General features: G+C 39.5%; 1 pseudogene across 1 annotated transcript; it reads left to right on the forward strand.

The window, feature by feature from the left end:
* The first annotated feature begins 5,176 nt into the window (after positions 1–5,176).
* Positions 5,177–16,714, forward strand: LOC146687107 (uncharacterized; annotated as a pseudogene). Its single transcript, XR_014916291.1, has 2 exons — positions 5,177–7,743; positions 14,301–16,714. The product of XR_014916291.1 is annotated as an uncharacterized LOC146687107 (transcript).
* The last annotated feature ends 871 nt before the right edge of the window (positions 16,715–17,585 follow it).

Genomic DNA, 17,585 nt, shown 5'->3' on the forward strand with positions numbered 1-17,585 from the left:
TATGCACACAGGTGTACACATGGGTATTCACAGACGCGGACTACAGCTTTCTTGGCTGCTGCCTCAAAGCACATTGTGCGCTGTCTATCTTGCGTGCTGCACAATATCGTTTATTATTTAGTAACTATTGATATCTACTGCTAGCTAGTTTATTGTGATGGAGCTTTTTTTTTTTCTTATTATGTTGCTCTTTGTTGTTTGCTTTCTCTTCTGTTTGTTTGTTTTTTCTCCATACAGGTGACCCAGGTGTTTTGTTTTTTTTGTTTGTTTGTTTTTCTTTCTCTCTCTCCCCCCCTCCCCTTCTCACCGTCTCTTCTCCCCTTTGGTTTTCTTTCTCTCCTTCTCTTTCTTTCATTCTTTCCCCCTGTCCTATCCCACAGTCATGTCTGTCCCGTTTGTAACAACTGAAAATAAAATAAATTCAATAAAGGTCAATCAAATGGACCAATATGGCAAGGCCATGATGATCCACTTGGTAAAATAAATCCGGTTGGCATCTTTCTTGGCCTTAAGACAACAATTCTGAGGGCTATAGATCCAAAGGGGAAAAAAAAAAAAAAAAAAAAAAAAAAGGAAATACACCCGAATAAAATGAGAGATTAAAAATATAACAGAGAGGTTTGATTATACAATCCAAGGTCTTTTTTACGATGACCATGTCTAACCCATCAGTCAGTGGATGTCTTGTTTTTAGATTCTGCTACATTAGCTATGATTTCTTTTTCAGTGATTTCCCCTAAAAACATAGACTTTACCACTCCATCTCAAAATCATCTCAAATCATCTCAAACTGGTTTCTTGAACATGAAGATGAGTTCACTGTACTCCAATAGAGCATCTTTGGGATGAGGTGGAACGGCAGATTCAAGTCAACAATTAATGAACATGACTTCATGACGCAGTTCTGTCAGCAACAGGGGTCATACCTGCTATAAACAAGGTGTACCTAACAAAGTGACCAGTAATTGCATATATGCTGTTATGATGGATGTTTATAATAAATATTAACTGAGAGAGAAAAGATACACCAAAGCTACTCTAGGGTAATAACAAAACGAGGGAAATTAACAAACTACATCTAACTGTTTTGGATTCAGAACAATTATTTTCAACCTTTTATAAGGATTAAAATTTAATTCTGGATTTATTTTGGCAGCTTGAACTAGTTAAAGAAGATGCTGCCTATCCTGACATTTACATGATAAGTCAAAACTACTATTTAAGCACAATGACGACAGACTCCAGGCAGACAATCCTGTAAAACATGGAAATATGAAGCATCTCTGATGGCTCAACACAGTAAGAAGAAGGGATGGAAATGATGTATAACTAGTTGAATACTGGAATCGATGTTTTAAGCTGTGATGTAATAAACTAGTGCTGGGAAAATGAAAAAGAAAGAAGACAAATGTTTCCCTTTTGTGTTTTCCTGATTATGTGTCCGATATTTAAAAAACAACAACAACTATCTATCATATACAAACTCTTTACAGGAATAAACCTGAAACCAATTGTTCTGCTGGGGAAGTTTCGTAAGTGGTACGAAGTTTAAAAAACAACATTCACCTGAGGGAGGCTCCCAGGAGCTCAGGTCTGACTGGTTTCAGTGACCAGAAACTGGAATGTACGGTGAGCAAACTGTGTTAAAATGCAGTGACTGATAAAAGACGGATGAGCACCATCACCATCACAATTAGTTGATCAATATTCTCAATAATATAACAAAAGGCTTTCTTACAGACTGTATTATAATACAAATACAAACCACACATGGATTATTGCATGGTCCTGAAGCCAGCAGCGCCCTTGGTCATGAGATTGGTTTTAAATGTTTGCTGTATTATTGTTTTTAAATCATTGGAGTATACAGATTTTAAAAGTGTTTTATGATTACAATAGTTCGTAAAGTAGCAGAAGTATTCACACATCACAGTGACGGAGGTTAAAGGTTAATTATCAACCTTCTGTGGAGGAAATAAGGTGCTTGTTGTGCATTACGTTCAACATTTTCCTAATGTACCTTCAAACAGCTAATACCGCTTGAGCATTCCTGTCTGTGCCTAATGTCGAGTCATAGTCATGTAGTTTCTCTTTTCAAGTTCTTCTTGATGAAAATCACACTTTAACCTTTGACTTTCATAAATGATGTGACAGACTTAACACCATGTTAAGTCTATTTGGCAAATTCTGATCAATTATGAAGGATTATCCAGAATATTCTGACCGGCTACCTTTGATAACGCGGAAACAGAACTCTTGAGTTGTGGTATCAGGGTGCTCAGCCCACAGATATTGAACTTCACATACCCCATCTGCCTCCATTTGGGACTGCAATGGCCTTAAAAGCCCTACACATATCTTCCCTACTTAAGTGCAGCCTTTTTTCTAATGGAATTACAATATCGGCATCTGGTCTCTGACTTCTCATCAATTGTGTGGGCGTCCTTTAGAGGACATTTCATCGGAATAAAGGCAAATACGGTGGTGCCTTTATCTGCAGAAATATGTGGCCTGTAGCCAGTGGGTGGGGCACCACATGCTCGCTCTCACTGTTAGATTGGATAGAAAAGTCTGCAGCAGGACAAGCGAATATTAATGACGTTTCTGAGTGTTTCGATTCCATCAAGAACAAAAACAAATCTTAGCTAACCAACACTCACTGGGTTTTAGTGGATTACTTTATTTCACAGAAATATTACAGAAACAGTTTCTTTGGTACAATAATCCAGCTGTGCAGAAATCAGGGAGTCGGGAAGAAGCAGCTCATTAAATTCTGTGCTTGTTTAAGACTGAAGCACATATTATATTATCATAATACCAGAGCTGAACTGGATGACTCATTCCTCATTAAATTACTTCAGATGTTATTTAAAAAATATATATATTTTATGGAAGTAAAGCTGCTTGTGCTGCCACCTAAACCAATCATAACGTGGCCTCAAATGTTAAAGTAACCTTATGAGCAGGAACTGATATAAGAGACTATCAGTTATGGAGACAAAGATAAAGACAAAAAAAACCTGTATTAAATTAAATAAGCAAACTGATATGAATGAACCTTACATTTAGATAATACAAATAAAACAAACATCAGCTAACGTGGAAGCTACACTGCAAGGTGGTCTGTTTAATAAATAAAATGTGACAGGTCACATACAGGACCATTAACATCTCTGTAAACAGAACTCAGCTCCCACAAAGCTCCAAATGAAGAAAAACTGCATCTGCATGCAGAGAACTGTTTGTGGAGACATCCAGCATATCGACGCACAGTGAGTGAATGATGAAGAACAAACCATAACGAGGGGCAGGGCTACTACACTGCATTGTGTCCATCAGGTAAAAAAAGAAAAGAAATCTGTTGGCTAATCTACACCATATCAATAACAGCTTCCTTAAGGTTTTAAAATGCACTGCAGCTGCATTTTAAAACATATCTACAAGCAATGCCAAAGAAACACACAGGTATGAGTACAGAGGTACTATGAAGGTAGCTCACTTCTTACTGGAGTATATCACCATAGTGACTTAAACTGTAGAGCAAACCTGCTTCAGAGCAGGTTGTGTTTGAGATTACGGATCAACAAGTATGAAATCACCACTTAGCTACCAATCAGTTCTCTGGAAAACTGCTTTACAACAAGTACCTGAAAGATCCCTTTGGACTGCTGTGCCATGGATAGTGGGAGGATCTTTCCATTGATGAGCATCAGTAGTCTAATCAGTTTAGATTCTTAAATTCGACTTCATTCTTTGACTTTTCCCATTTGTCTGCAGAACAATTTCACAACATTTTGAATTCCTCTATAAACATTAATCTCGTTTTTTCTTTTGTCCGCAACGCTTGTTCCTAGCATGTCCTCGTCCATGACAGCATTTAATCTTATCTGAGCAATTCCTCTTGGTCTCCTGTATCACTGCTCATCATTCGACATGCTTTTCCCAGTATATCCACGGCCATTTTTGTATTTATGCTTGTATTTTCTCCCAGACTGGTAAACATCAACAGAGCTCAGCAAAAGAACTTTTAGTTCCTATTTGAACTTTATTAATACAAGTGTTTAACCTTTTCATGTTTATAGTTTTATCTTTCTTTGTAAAGTCAGCTGTTCTGCTGCTCTGTATGTGATTGGTCAGATGCCCCCAACGCCACCCCTTTCATGTAAACAGGCTAGTAGCTAAAATGGGAAACCCTGATTTACCTTATAGAGTTGATAACTAGCGTCATGTGATCACTTAGTCTGATTGACAATGTTGGGATAAGTTAATCAAGATAACAGAAAGATATCTTGAGTATGATGAACAATGAATTTAACTCCTAAATGTGACTTCCTAACACAGAATGTGATGACGTCATACGCTTTGTACTTTGATGTGTGGTGATTGGAAGTGTCTGTGTGGTGCAGCCTGGACAGACCAGACCAGCTGCACCACACAGACACTTCAAACCTCACCCGAGGACAAAAAGCACAAGAACAACAACAAAAAAAGAAAGAAAACAAACCTTAGAAACATGCAGGGTTACAGGAGAAGCCAGCCGTGCAGAGTCTGAATTTAACTCCTATTTATGACTTCCTACCAAAGAATGATGATGGGAGAATTTCGATTTATTTATTACGCATTAGTTTTATGGGTCTGTTCCACTTAAGGTCAGATTGGTGTCTATGAACCAAAATGAGTTTCACACCAAGACTAAACTCGTGTCATGGTTTGCATTATGCAGTGGGTACAGTGGTGACACTTATTAGACTGAAGTCTGTGCACCAGTTTTTCAGGGTCCTATAGGTGCAATTGTTGCGACCACTGTAAATGTGACACCATCACAGAAAAATTGTATAAAATCAGAAGAAGAAAGAGAACTCTAATATGATGGCTGCACACCAGCTGGATCATTATAACAACATCACATCACATGAGTAACTTCAACATGACAAGACTTCAAGGACTCCAACAATGTTCATACAGTGAGGATAAATAATGTTTTTTTTTATTATTTATTATAAAAAGGACACAATATAGATATATAAAATGCAGCCAGAACTCCAATAACTAACATGTCCATTAATTTGACACGTTGATTTATATATAATTTCTTTTTCTCTCTTAGCTTTTCAGCTCCACATTTTTGCCATTTCTTCCACACTCAACTCTTTTCTACAAGCTGAGCACACAGTGAAGGTAGGGGAGGGCTGGTGGCATTAAGAGATTTGATTGGGCAATCTAGGGGCCAGTTAGTTCTTTCCTTTGGTGAAAGTTGGGCTCTTCAATTCAGCATGGTACAACTCCAAAGATTCTGCAACATCAAACCCTCTGTCTGCTAATATTACATCCAGTTACAAGATGAGCTTCCCGACCCCCTGAACTACAGATGCCCTACATGACTGTTAGGACAACTTATGTATTGCAAGTATGCAGTACTAAGAATAACTTGATGTTTCTGACTTTGCATTATGAATTGTTTATCCACTGACAAACATTTCAAGTTCTACTAAATTAAAAGACAATTTGTGGTAACCTGATTAGGATTCAAAAAGAATAATTAACAACACTTCTTGTAATGGTGTTAAAATCAGCCCAGCTTTTATTTTCATATGCAAAAAGTAAAAGCAAATCAGCCAACATACTGGACACATAATTGTCAATTATACTGTCACCATTGTTACTGGTATTGAAAGCTTATTGATAATTTGTCCAAGTAAGGAATGCCCTCTCACAAATGTCATGTGACAACCTCATTGGCTTACGGAACTGTGATGTCACACACATTTAGAATCTTACCACCACTGTGATCCTTCGATCCTTTGATCCTAAAACCTATAAATAGGGGTGAGACGCAAGAACTTTTAGTCCGTTATTCGCAGCATTTATGTTTGCAGCATTCAAACGAACGTTCGCCAGAGAAGCCCTTTTTGGATCCTTTTCAGAGTCACTGTTAACAGATTCCAACATGTCTCCAAGAAAGCAGAAAAAAAGAGAAAACGTAAAGCCCAGCGCTCCTCTTTGCAATCGAGAAGACGATACGCAACTGCAGAAGATGTGCTTGGAAGAAATGCATGAGGAAAATCTCATGAACAATCACAATACGCGACACCCGCCCCAGCCAGAGTACACCAATTACATCTGGGAAAGTTTTTTTAAACAACGAACGGAGATTATCTTACTGAGAGAGCACTGTGAGAGAAGGACCGCTGAAGCAGATAAACTGTTCAGACAGCTTCTCGATAAGGAAGATATTATAAAGGAGAAAGAAATGGAACTCCTAGACATGCGGGGAAGGATCTTTGAGCTCCAAGCAAAGCTTAATAAAGTACAAGAAAAACCAACAGAAGAAATCCTCCAACAGAAGAAAAACGAGAAAGAGAGGGAAAAAAAGATTCAGGAGCTGCAAGTAAAGCTGGATGAAGCTCTGCAAAAAAATCAAGAACTCCTCCAAGAGAAGAAACAACTGGTCATAAAACTCCAAGGCACTGAGATAAATGAAAAAGTGCTGAAAGGAAGGGTTGAGTTTCTTCGAAAGAAAGCGCAACAGACCATGAAAAAGGAAGATATGGATTGCAAGCTTCAGGACAGCGAGAAACACAAGGAAGCCTTGCAAATAAAGCTTGATGAAGCTCTGCAAAAAAATCAAGAACTCCTCCAAGAAAAAGAACAAATGGACATAAAGCAGCGCAAACTGCAAGGCATGGAGGGAAAGTACAAAGCACTGCAGGCGAAGCTTGATAAAACACTGAACAAAAATAAAGAGTTGCTTCAAGAAAAAAAGCAACTAGAAATTAAACAGAAAGAAACGGACTCCAAGCTTGAAGGCGTGGAGGAAAAATACACCGCGCTGAAAATAAAGCTTGATAAAACAGTGCAAAGAAATAAGGATTTCCTACAAGACAAAGAACAATGGGAAATAAAGCAGAAAGAAGATAAACAAATTCTCCAGGACTTTGAGAGGAAAAACCAACAACTGCAAGACCGTTATAACCAACTGAACTCCAAAACAACTGAGCTGGAGGGGGAAAAGAAAAAAGTGCAAAAACAATGCTCAGAGATGCAGAGTAAGCTCAGTGACATGCTGAGAAAAAACACAGAACTGGAGAAACTTTCCAACAATTTGAAGTGCAAAAACACTGAGGTGCAGATGTTAAAGCAGCAAGTAGAGAAAACAAACAAAGACCTGCAGTGTACACTTCAAGAACTCGAGAGAAGTCAGCAGCTACAAGACGCACACAACAAATTACAACACAGTTATACAGAGATGCACGAGGCAAAGCTTATGCAGGAGGCCAAATGTAAAGAACTGAAAGAAAGGCTGGAAGAAAAACAAGCCAAATTAGAAGAAGTGGAGACAACATGCAGGAAACTTGAGAAGGAAAACACACAAACAATTGATGAGTTACGAACCCTCATCCTAGAGAAAAGAGTGCTCGTGGAAAAGATCACGGAAAAGAAGAAAAAACGCTTCCGCTTCTTCTGGAGAAAGAGCACTCCTGCTTTTTCTACTTTTTCTACTTTTCCTTCTGCTGATGTCACCCCGTCTTCCTCCTCCACCGTTGCATCGTAATTTTCACCTTAACTCCTAACACCTGCCCCATCCCCCCCCCCCCCCTCTCTCTCTTTCACCCTCACCCCCCAACCAGTCCCGACAGTTGACTGGCCCCTCTAGAGCCTGGTTCTGTCATAGGTTTCTTCCTTTAAAGGGAGTTGTTCCTATCCACTGTCGCACCCAGTGCTTGCTCAGAGGGCATAGTTGGGGTTCTGTTAGGTATTTTAGTACCATGGTAGCATTTACTGGATATTGTTTTATAGTGACATTATGCAGGAAAACTCTGTCATTCAATAAGGCCCCTTTGTTTTAGTTATTTTTCTCTTTGACCCAAGAATTGATGTGTGAGAATCACAGGCTGGTACAAGGTTGAAATACCACAGAGATCACTCCCTCAGCTACATTAGTTTCTTAATCTTTTAGACGCCTGTTGAAGGCCAAATGGTTTGTTTCAGATTTCACTAATGTAAGAACTCTTCGTTTTGTGCCTTGAAAATATGTCGCTGAGATAATCACAATTGTAGCTGAACTAATAAACTACACAAAGGATGCTTCTTCACCCAAGGGCAGGAAGACGCTGCCTTATCTTGGTCTGTACTGGTTTAAACTGATAATCTGCTGTCTCATGAATTTTACCCTCTATATAAACTGTTGGACTTGTGAATAAAGTTGAGTCACTTTGGGAAGACAATCTAAAGCAGTCTCTGTTTTCTTGTTCTCCCAAGCTGCTCCCGAGCTCGTACTAACACGCTGAATGGCATGCTTGAATATTACTTGAGAATATATTTGACTGTGTTACAGACTAAGGGACATTCTCTGCTGATAGGTGAAGGTACATTCTCTGCTGATAGACGTCCACGCCTCGAAGGAAGTCGATCCACGGATTAGGCCCTGGAAACCGTTTCCTTCAATTTTGGTGTCAGAAGTGGGATACTGACGAAGGTAGGCACTCGTCTTTTATTTTATAAGACTGTGTTATGCCTTTCTCAGTGATCCACATAGAAACGGGATACGCTGACGAGGCCTTCTTCAGTGGCCCACATAGTAACAAGTGGGATACACTGAGGAGCCTTCTTTAGTGGCCCACATAGAAACACAGGAAGTTGCCTGTTGTTTTGTAAATAAAAGCAGAAAGGACACAGGAAGTTGCCTGTTGTTTTGTAAATAAAAGCAGAAAGGACACAGGAAGTTGCCTGCTGTCATAAACTAAGAAGTTGCTCACCAGCAGAAAGGACACAGGAAGTTGCCTGGGGTCATAAAACGAGAAGTTGCTCGTTAAAAAGTGAGAAGTTGCTCACTAAAAAGATAAAATTGCTAGCAAAAAATCAAGTAACCTCAGGTGTGCCACAGCAAAAATAAATACTAACCTAAATCCTCCTAGCGTGTAAACCCCTCTGGAAATCACTGACCATGGGTCAGAATAATTCAAAGACCTTAGACGGGTCCGATAAAAAATCAAAATTAACTGTAAAACCGAAAAAAATAAAATATAAAATCACAAATAGCGGACCACCACTTGGGTGGGCCTGATTATAGATATATATTATGTCAACGAATTCCAGGTGTGACTGAATCTCAGCTTATTGAAGAAGTAGAGGAACTAGACCCTAAAAATGACCAAGCAGCCAACACCACCTCGTTTTTGTGGATAAACGATGACAAAATCACAGCCTTTTTTCAAAATCTAAAGAAATTTCTGCTCACAATGTCTAGAGATAAAATTGATTTAAATGCAGTAACCATGTGTAAGCAAAAGCCAGATGAATCCATTCTAGTGTTTATGAAACGTTTCATGCACTGCTGGACTAATGAGGCATGCATGCCTGAAGGTGGAAATGATCAGATTTTCATAACAACATTCTTAAACAATATTCATCCAGAATGTTCACAACTATTGAAGATGACTGCCACTGATAATCTCTATGACATGAAAATAAAGAACTTTATCACACTTGTCAAAACAAAAGCTGGTGCAGATCTTTTCCCCAACAGCACGAAGGCTAAAAGTGTTAAGATAAAGTTGAATTTTGATGTAGAAGGCTCAGAGGAAAGTGAGAAACTAATGTATGCAGGATTACCCGCTCCAGCACAGCAAGGAAGTTTCAGAGGACGGAAGGATAAAAGTAGAGATATGTGTTTTTATTGTGGCTCAGTTTTCCAGCAGCCGCAGACACCCAGAGCAAAAATGAATTTGTGTATTTCATTTAACATAAAGGGTGAAATGTTTGCTGACACTGATAACAGCTTATGTTTTCTCTGCCCTATGTACCGACATGATGGAGAAGGAACATCCTCTGTGTCAGCTGGACCCTCAGCAGAGAATGAACTCAACATCCTTTTTGTCCGGTACTCTATGTCACACACTGTGCCAAAAAAAAAACGTGTACAGACGCCACTAACAGGTAATCCCATGACTGGGAGCCACACTTTTGTTTCTCTCACACTGTTCAACAACATGATAACTGCTCACACAAGTGAAGGTCAAACAGTGATTTTGTCACATAACTCAGACATAGTTTATGACATAACTACACCATGTCGTCACATAGATCTAACCTACCCTATCCACTGTACTATTTCTGCAGTTACATTGCCAGCTGAATACCAGAATATGACATTATGGTCTAAAAGTGAGAATGATATAGGATTTATTGACTGTACACTTTATCACGTACACCTATTAAAACACAACAAGCAGTATATGTCAAGCAGCATCCCATTTCCACGGAAAAAGCCGCAGCCCTAGATGTCATCATAGGAGATTTATTGACTACAGGAGCAATAAAGCCCACACTCCTGTCAATCCTGTGCCAAAGCCTAACAAACCTGGCGTATGGCGTTTCATACAAGACTTAAGGCAAATTAATGCAGTCAACATTCCTCTGCCACCTCTCGTTTCAGATGTTCACAGCATATTGACATGCATTGCATACACATTTTACCGTGGTGGATTTATGCTCCGCTCCTTTTTCTCAGTACCTGTGACACACAGCCGTTATTTGCATTCACACATAGAAATAAGCAGTACACTTGGACTCGTTTGCCCCAAGGCATGATAGACAGCTCTGCTGCTTTCTCAATGGTGCTTCACTCCTCCAGGGCTGCACCCTGATCCACATGTGGATGACCTCCTCCTCTGTGCTGAAAGTGAAAAACTGTGTCAAACTGCTACACACATGCTTCTCCAGCACCTCCAAAAGACTGGCCACAAAGCATCTGCAAAGAAAATGCAGTATTGTCAGACTTCTGTTCAATATTTGGGATTCACACTGTCTCACGGAAAACGTTCCATGACTGCAGACAGGGTCAAAGCTGTGACCTCCGTCCCTCGTCCCACTACACAGAAGGAAATGTCGTCCTTCTTAGGCATGGTGAACTATTGCAGACAGTGGATACCAGACTGTTCTTTTCATGACCACATTCTGCGTGACTGTTGTAAAAAAGACAAGCCTCCTCGAATACTGTGGTCCACAGAAATGACTGCCTCTTTCAATGCATTACAGGGAGTGCTGACCTCCGCCACTCAAAGGTGCTGCCTGAATTGTTCAGGAATGCCGGCCTGCCTGAGGGCAGTAGCAGCTTGCTCTATCATGATAAGGGACTGCGAGAAGCTCACACTCTCACATGACACTATTCTACACACCAATCACCAGGTCATGACCATTCTAGCAAACATAACTACACAACATATGCAAATCTCACCATAAAAGCGAGCAGCACACCCAATTCGCCAGCACATTTATTGATCCTATGCTGTGTTCTTCTGACCGACAGGATGGCTCAGACAGGCTTGATGTTCATGACTGCATGACACGTATACAGGAATCCACAGCACCACGTCCATATTTAGAGCAAACACCTATCCCAGACTCAGCCACGGTTTATGTGGACGGGTCCTGTTCAAGGCCGAGTGACAACTCATTTCTTTGTGGCTATTCAGTGGTAACAGTGCCTGACATCATACTAGAGGCTCACTCATTACCATTTCACTCAGCACAAAAAGCAGAGCTCATGGCTTTAATACGCGCCTGTGAGCTCCATGTGGATAAGCATGTGACGATTTACACAGACAGCCGCTATGCATTTGGCGTTGTGCATGACTTTGGCACATTGTGGAGACAGAGAGGATTTAGATCTGCTGATGGAAAATAAATTGCTAAATTGTGATTTTGTTAAAAGACTTTTTCAGGCTATACAGCTGCCATCGGCCGTTGCAGTTGTAAAAACGAAAGGACACAGTACAGCTGACACAGACGAAGCAACAGGTAATGCTTTAGCAGACGTGACAGCCAAGGCTGCAGCTGCATCACAGCTCCCACCTCCGCAGGAAGTATTATCTGTGCCCCTACAGCTGCCACTTGTTACACTCCCAGACTATTTAGACACAAATGTTGATTTAAAATTTATACAAGAGCAAGCCTCTGCATGTGATTACACCTGTTGGGAGAATAATGACTGTACCTTAGATGACAGAGATGGCTTATACAAAATCTTAAGGGTTTGATTGCCCTCCCATATTCCCTGATGCCAGTCCTTGCCCGACATTTTCACTGTGTGAGTCATGTCGGACAAAGAGGGGTAATAGGGGCAATAAAATCAAGATTTGTAATTGAGAAAACATCACATGCAGTAAAAGCATATTAGCAACCTGTCTAACATGTGCACGAACTAATGTAGGAAAATCAAAAGCAAAACATCAGCATTTACCACAACCAGATTTTCCATTTCATACATTACAAATTGATTTTACACACATGCCAGCGCAAGGAAGCATCAAGTACTTACTGGTAATAGTGGATCAATTTAGTAAATGAGTAGAAGCTTATCCAACCTCAAAAGAAACTGCAGAAGTAGTCTGTCAAAAGTTGAGCAATGAAATAATACCCAGATTCGGAATACCTCACCAGATTAACAGTGATAGAGGATCTTCATTCACATTAGAAGTAATTCAAAAGTGTGCTAAAACTTTAATGACCTGGGTCAAATTACTTACTTAAGTCCTGTGTGAGATTAGAATGACTCAATCTGCAGTAACCAAATTATCTCCATTTGAAATAAGATTATTTCCAACACCATGGTCAGCTTCCAGAGGGGCACCGCTAGTAGAAGGTGATGTATATTGCATTGTCCACTGATGTTCACAACCTGGTAGAAAAACTGAATAATAACTATCAGAAAGTTTGTCTCTCTCAGCCTTTCCCCTCCACAGTTCCACCAGTGGAGACAAGGAGATGCATGTTGGAGAAGCCACTAAAACCAAGGACTCTCTGGGAGGCCGCGCGTGTTCCAGCCCCAGACTGTACTGGCAGTGACGAAGAACCAGCATCCTCACAGACAGACAACCTCAGTGGATTCATGCCAGCAGGGTTAAGACCAGCCCCACCAAACCACCTAAGGCGTCGGATCAAGTAGATGACGTCTCCGGCGAGCCAGCGCCCGGATTCAATACACCTATAGATGACGACTCAGGCGAGCCAGCGCCCGGATCCAATGTACACACACACAATCACTGATTAACACACAACGCCTGAAAGAACAACAACAAGGTACTCAAACATCCAGCAGGAACAGAAAGCCAAAAGTACCACATGATGTCTAACCTGATAAAGCCAGACTCATTCCATCCTGATAATGGAGAAAATGAAATGCCCATTGTCATCACACGACGCTTATTCTGTGTCTCTCGAACCTGGGACCAGGCCAGAAGATGACTAAAGAACTGTCTTTTTTATATATTTAGGTTATTAATCATATCTACTGCATTAACCTTAGGATTTTTATTTACTATTTCGTATTGTAAAGTGCAACCCTGTTCACATTTCTGCAAGCCACATTTTCAATGATAACCCATATAGCTACCAGTACAGCTACTTCAATGTATTTGCAATTAGCACAAATTGATCCTGAGGATGTGCCAGATGTTACCAATGATGTTCCTGATGTGTATATTGAACATTAGGTTGTGAACTATTACATTTTATGATTTGCTTTTTATATTATGTTATTACATTTGTGATTTTTCCTTTCTATTTGAGTTATTATTTTAAAAAATAATAAAAGAGGGGAACTGTTAGGTATTTTAGTACCATGGTAGCATTTACTGGATATTGTTTTATAGTGACATTATGCAGGAAAACTCTGTCATTCAATAAGGCCCCTTTGTTTTAGTTATTTTTCTCTTTGACCCAAGAATTGATGTGTGAGAATCACAGGCTGGTACAAGGTTGAAATACCACAGAGATCACTCCCTCAGCTACATTAGTTTCTTAATCTTTTAGACGCCTGTTGAAGGCCAAATGGTTTGTTTCAGATTTCACTAATGTAAGAACTCTTCGTTTTGTGCCTTGAAAATATGTCGCTGAGATAATCACAATTGTAGCTGAACTAATAAACTACACAAAGGATGCTTCTTCACCCAAGGGCAGGAAGACGCTGCCTTATCTTGGTCTGTACTGGTTTAAACTGATAATCTGCTGTCTCATGAATTTTACCCTCTATATAAACTGTTGGACTTGTGAATAAAGTTGAGTCACTTTGGGAAGACAATCTAAAGCAGTCTCTGTTTTCTTGTTCTCCCAAGCTGCTCCCGAGCTCGTACTAACACGCTGAATGGCATGCTTGAATATTACTTGAGAATATATTTGACTGTGTTACAGACTAAGGGACATTCTCTGCTGATAGGTGAAGGTACATTCTCTGCTGATAGACGTCCACGCCTCGAAGGAAGTCGATCCACGGATTAGGCCCTGGAAACCGTTTCCTTCAGGTTCTCTCTCCTCTCTTTCCTCCTTTCTATCCCTTTCCTTTACCCTCTTCTTTAACCCCCACCCCTCCCCCTTTTCTATTCCCCCGCTTTTCTATTTCCTTAATAATTTAATAATAAACACAATTGGCTACATTTTAAATGTGTCTGATCAACGTCTTCATTCAAGAATGAATTGTCTTTCTCACGGAGTCATGTGTATTTTGTGTTTTCCTCGGGCTGGTGATCCCCGCGGTCGTTCAGCCCCGGAGTCCAGAGTTTTAGTGTTTTAATCACATTTAGTGTTACATTTTAGATCACCACAATAGGATATCCATAATTTAGGATTCAGGCATTTGTTTTAGTTCAATATCGTAATCATTCTATGACTGAGTAGTTTACAGAACCTTCAGTCTGCACCAATAACTTCTGTTGGAGCTATTTGTTCTTATTTTTTTATTATTTTGAAATTAGTTAAAGTTTGTTGTTAGTTTACTTATATTTTGGGGTTTATTTACAAGTTTATTTGTAGGTTAATATTTGTTTCAATGTTTTGTTTGTTTGATGTTACCTTGTTAAATTAGTCAGTAAAAGCTGTAGGGCCATTTTGTTTCTATAAATAAAGAGACTGGTATAGGACCAGCATGCACTGGGGTGAGCCTATGGTTTTTTACTAGAGCAGGAGAAGCAGCAGGACGTAACTAAAAATGGATCTTGTTATTGCTTGCCAAACTGGATAAAATAAACCATAAGAACGCAACTTTAAAGTTTGGACAGTGGACTTCTTTTGCCTGCGTACGAAATATTATCTCAGTGCAGCAGTGGCTTGTGGACTTTTAATTGTGGGATGTTTGGTTTGTCAAACAAAAGGAATTGCCACTACAAAAAGTAAAAAACCTGCCCGTGGACAAAGGAATAATCCTTCATTAATGGATATGTTGGATATATGGATTTCAAGGATCACCGTCGAACTCGAATAAAAGTTACTGGATCGTCTGTAAGTACTCCAGACGGATTTGATGTTGAAGCCTGGATCAACATGTCACTCGTTCATCAAAGCTGGTGAGTGACAATATTGTTTAAGCCGTAAAGGAAAACGGTGAAGCTATTGGAGTTTAAAGACATTATTTCACTACAAAGACTGATGAACTGAGTTTTGATGTACTAAATTTGTGCATAATAGGATCACTAATTGAAACATGCCAACGCCCTCCGTGGAAATGTTTGTTCGGTGCAATCATGTTTGCGCTTTATGCTATGGATTCTCAGTGTGCTGTGCATCTTTATAATGTTTGAAATAATCCAAGAGGACAATAAAAATGTCGGATATTAAGAGTAAACAAGAGAGTAAACAAGAGGATGACACTCAGATGCAAGCAGAGAAAAGAAGCATCAAATTTACGCCAAAAGGTTTGGATTTGTATATAAAGACATGCCAAGAAAAGCAGAGTTCAATGTGTAAGCAAGCATCTAAGTACATGGGGAAAATTTCTGCTTTAATGACCTCACATGAGAACGTTAAGGAAGTGTCTTCTGAATTTGGGAAGTTTATTAAATGCTATCAAGATGCAAACGCTTTGCAAGAATCCTTTTTAAGTTTGCCACTGCCAGAAGATGAAGTGAAAAGGCAAAGCGCACATTTTCAGTCTAAGGTGACAGCATTCTCTGTTTTTATGGACAAAGTAAAGGTTTGTTTGCAGGAAGCAGGCGAGCCGTATACTGAACAAAGCAATACTGCTCTTAATGATCAAGCTGTTGAAAGTTTGGATGAAATAAATCCTGAAGACAGTGTCTCTAATATCTCAAGTGTAAAGCCACCTTCGAAAACATTGTCACAGCAAAGTCGAATTTCATCAACATCTTCCGCACGCATTAAAGCTGCGGCTGACAAGGCAGCGCTCATGGAGCGACTCGCTGCATTAAAGAAAAACATTCTATTGAAGCGCAAGAGGAAAAACTGAGAAAAGAAAAGGAGAAATTATCCTTGGAAACAGAGTTGGCAGCAACTAAGGCAAAGCTTCGTGTCTTAAAAATAAACTCAGTTTGTAGCTCTGAGCGTTCTGATGGAATGAACTCTTATTTTGAAAGAGGGCACGTACAAGAAGCGCCTTGTGCTGATACATTTGTTCCGGCAGAAAGAGATTACTCTGGTACAAATTCTACATCTGAATCACAAGTAATCGTACCTCAAAGCTCAATCAACTGGAAGCAGAACAAATTCCACTGTTCTGCATAGTTGTTTGTTTTGTTCACACAGCAATCATTTACTAGAGAATTGTAAGCAGTTTAAAGCTAAAATTCATCGGGATAAGCTGACTTTTATCAAGGAAAGGGGAATTTGTTTTGGTTGTTTAAAAGTTGGTCACATAAGCAAAGACTGTAGGAGTCGTTTGAGACACAGCAGCTGAGCAAATGATCATTTCATGCTGAAGACATCCTCAGACAGATTTAAACGCATACATAAACACAGCCTGGTGCCAATAACACAGCTAATGACACTGCTGTATCACTGGCTTTACTGATTAAAGACCATATCTGAAGGAAATCTTTGAACACAACAGAAAGTGACCTTTTAAACCTGCGACACTGATGCTGCATTCAAGGACCATTAAAAACATTTGAAAGGACTTAAGAACATCAAGAAAATGTGACTTGTTTCTCTGTAATGAAGCTGTTTTAGTGAAGAAAGTTGAAAGGTCACAGAGCGACTGCTGAATCTTCTGCTCTAAACATGAACTCTGAACTTTGTGATGCTTCAGGAGGAAAACTGCTTCAGTTATTCTCTCAGATTAGTTTCATATTTTCTGCATCAGATTTGAGTGAGATCCTGGAATGAAGACAGAAGAAAAGACTTTGTTCAAAGTTTGATTTATAGTCAAACCTTCCAGTTTATTCACACAATAAAACATCAACACAATATATGAATTCATTCATTAAAATCACAGTTTTTCCTCATTTGTTTGATGATTTTGACAAACACAAACACACACACACACACATGGTCGGCCATACTCATAAAGAGAAATGTCGACATTGTTCAATACAAATATTCCAGAAACATTTAGAGGATAGAGAAGTTTACATTTTGATGTGGAGAAATATTTTAGTAAATCAAAATGATGATGAGCAGTGATAGCCTCCATAAACAGTCACAGGAAAGATCTCCTTTAAAAACTCAGAAACATCAAGAGAACAACTAGAAGATGTGGAGGTACCACCCATAATGTTTGACTGACAGCTGATCTCTGTGCAGAAATGATGGAGAGAAAATAAAATGAAACTAAAACACAGACTTAAACCCACAATATG

The sequence above is a fragment of the Copadichromis virginalis genome, linkage group LG18 (assembly GCF_057382275.1).
Source record: "Copadichromis virginalis isolate Kocher_CV1m ecotype Utaka linkage group LG18, C_Virginalis_male_GT1.1, whole genome shotgun sequence".
NCBI lineage: Eukaryota > Metazoa > Chordata > Actinopteri > Cichliformes > Cichlidae > Copadichromis > Copadichromis virginalis.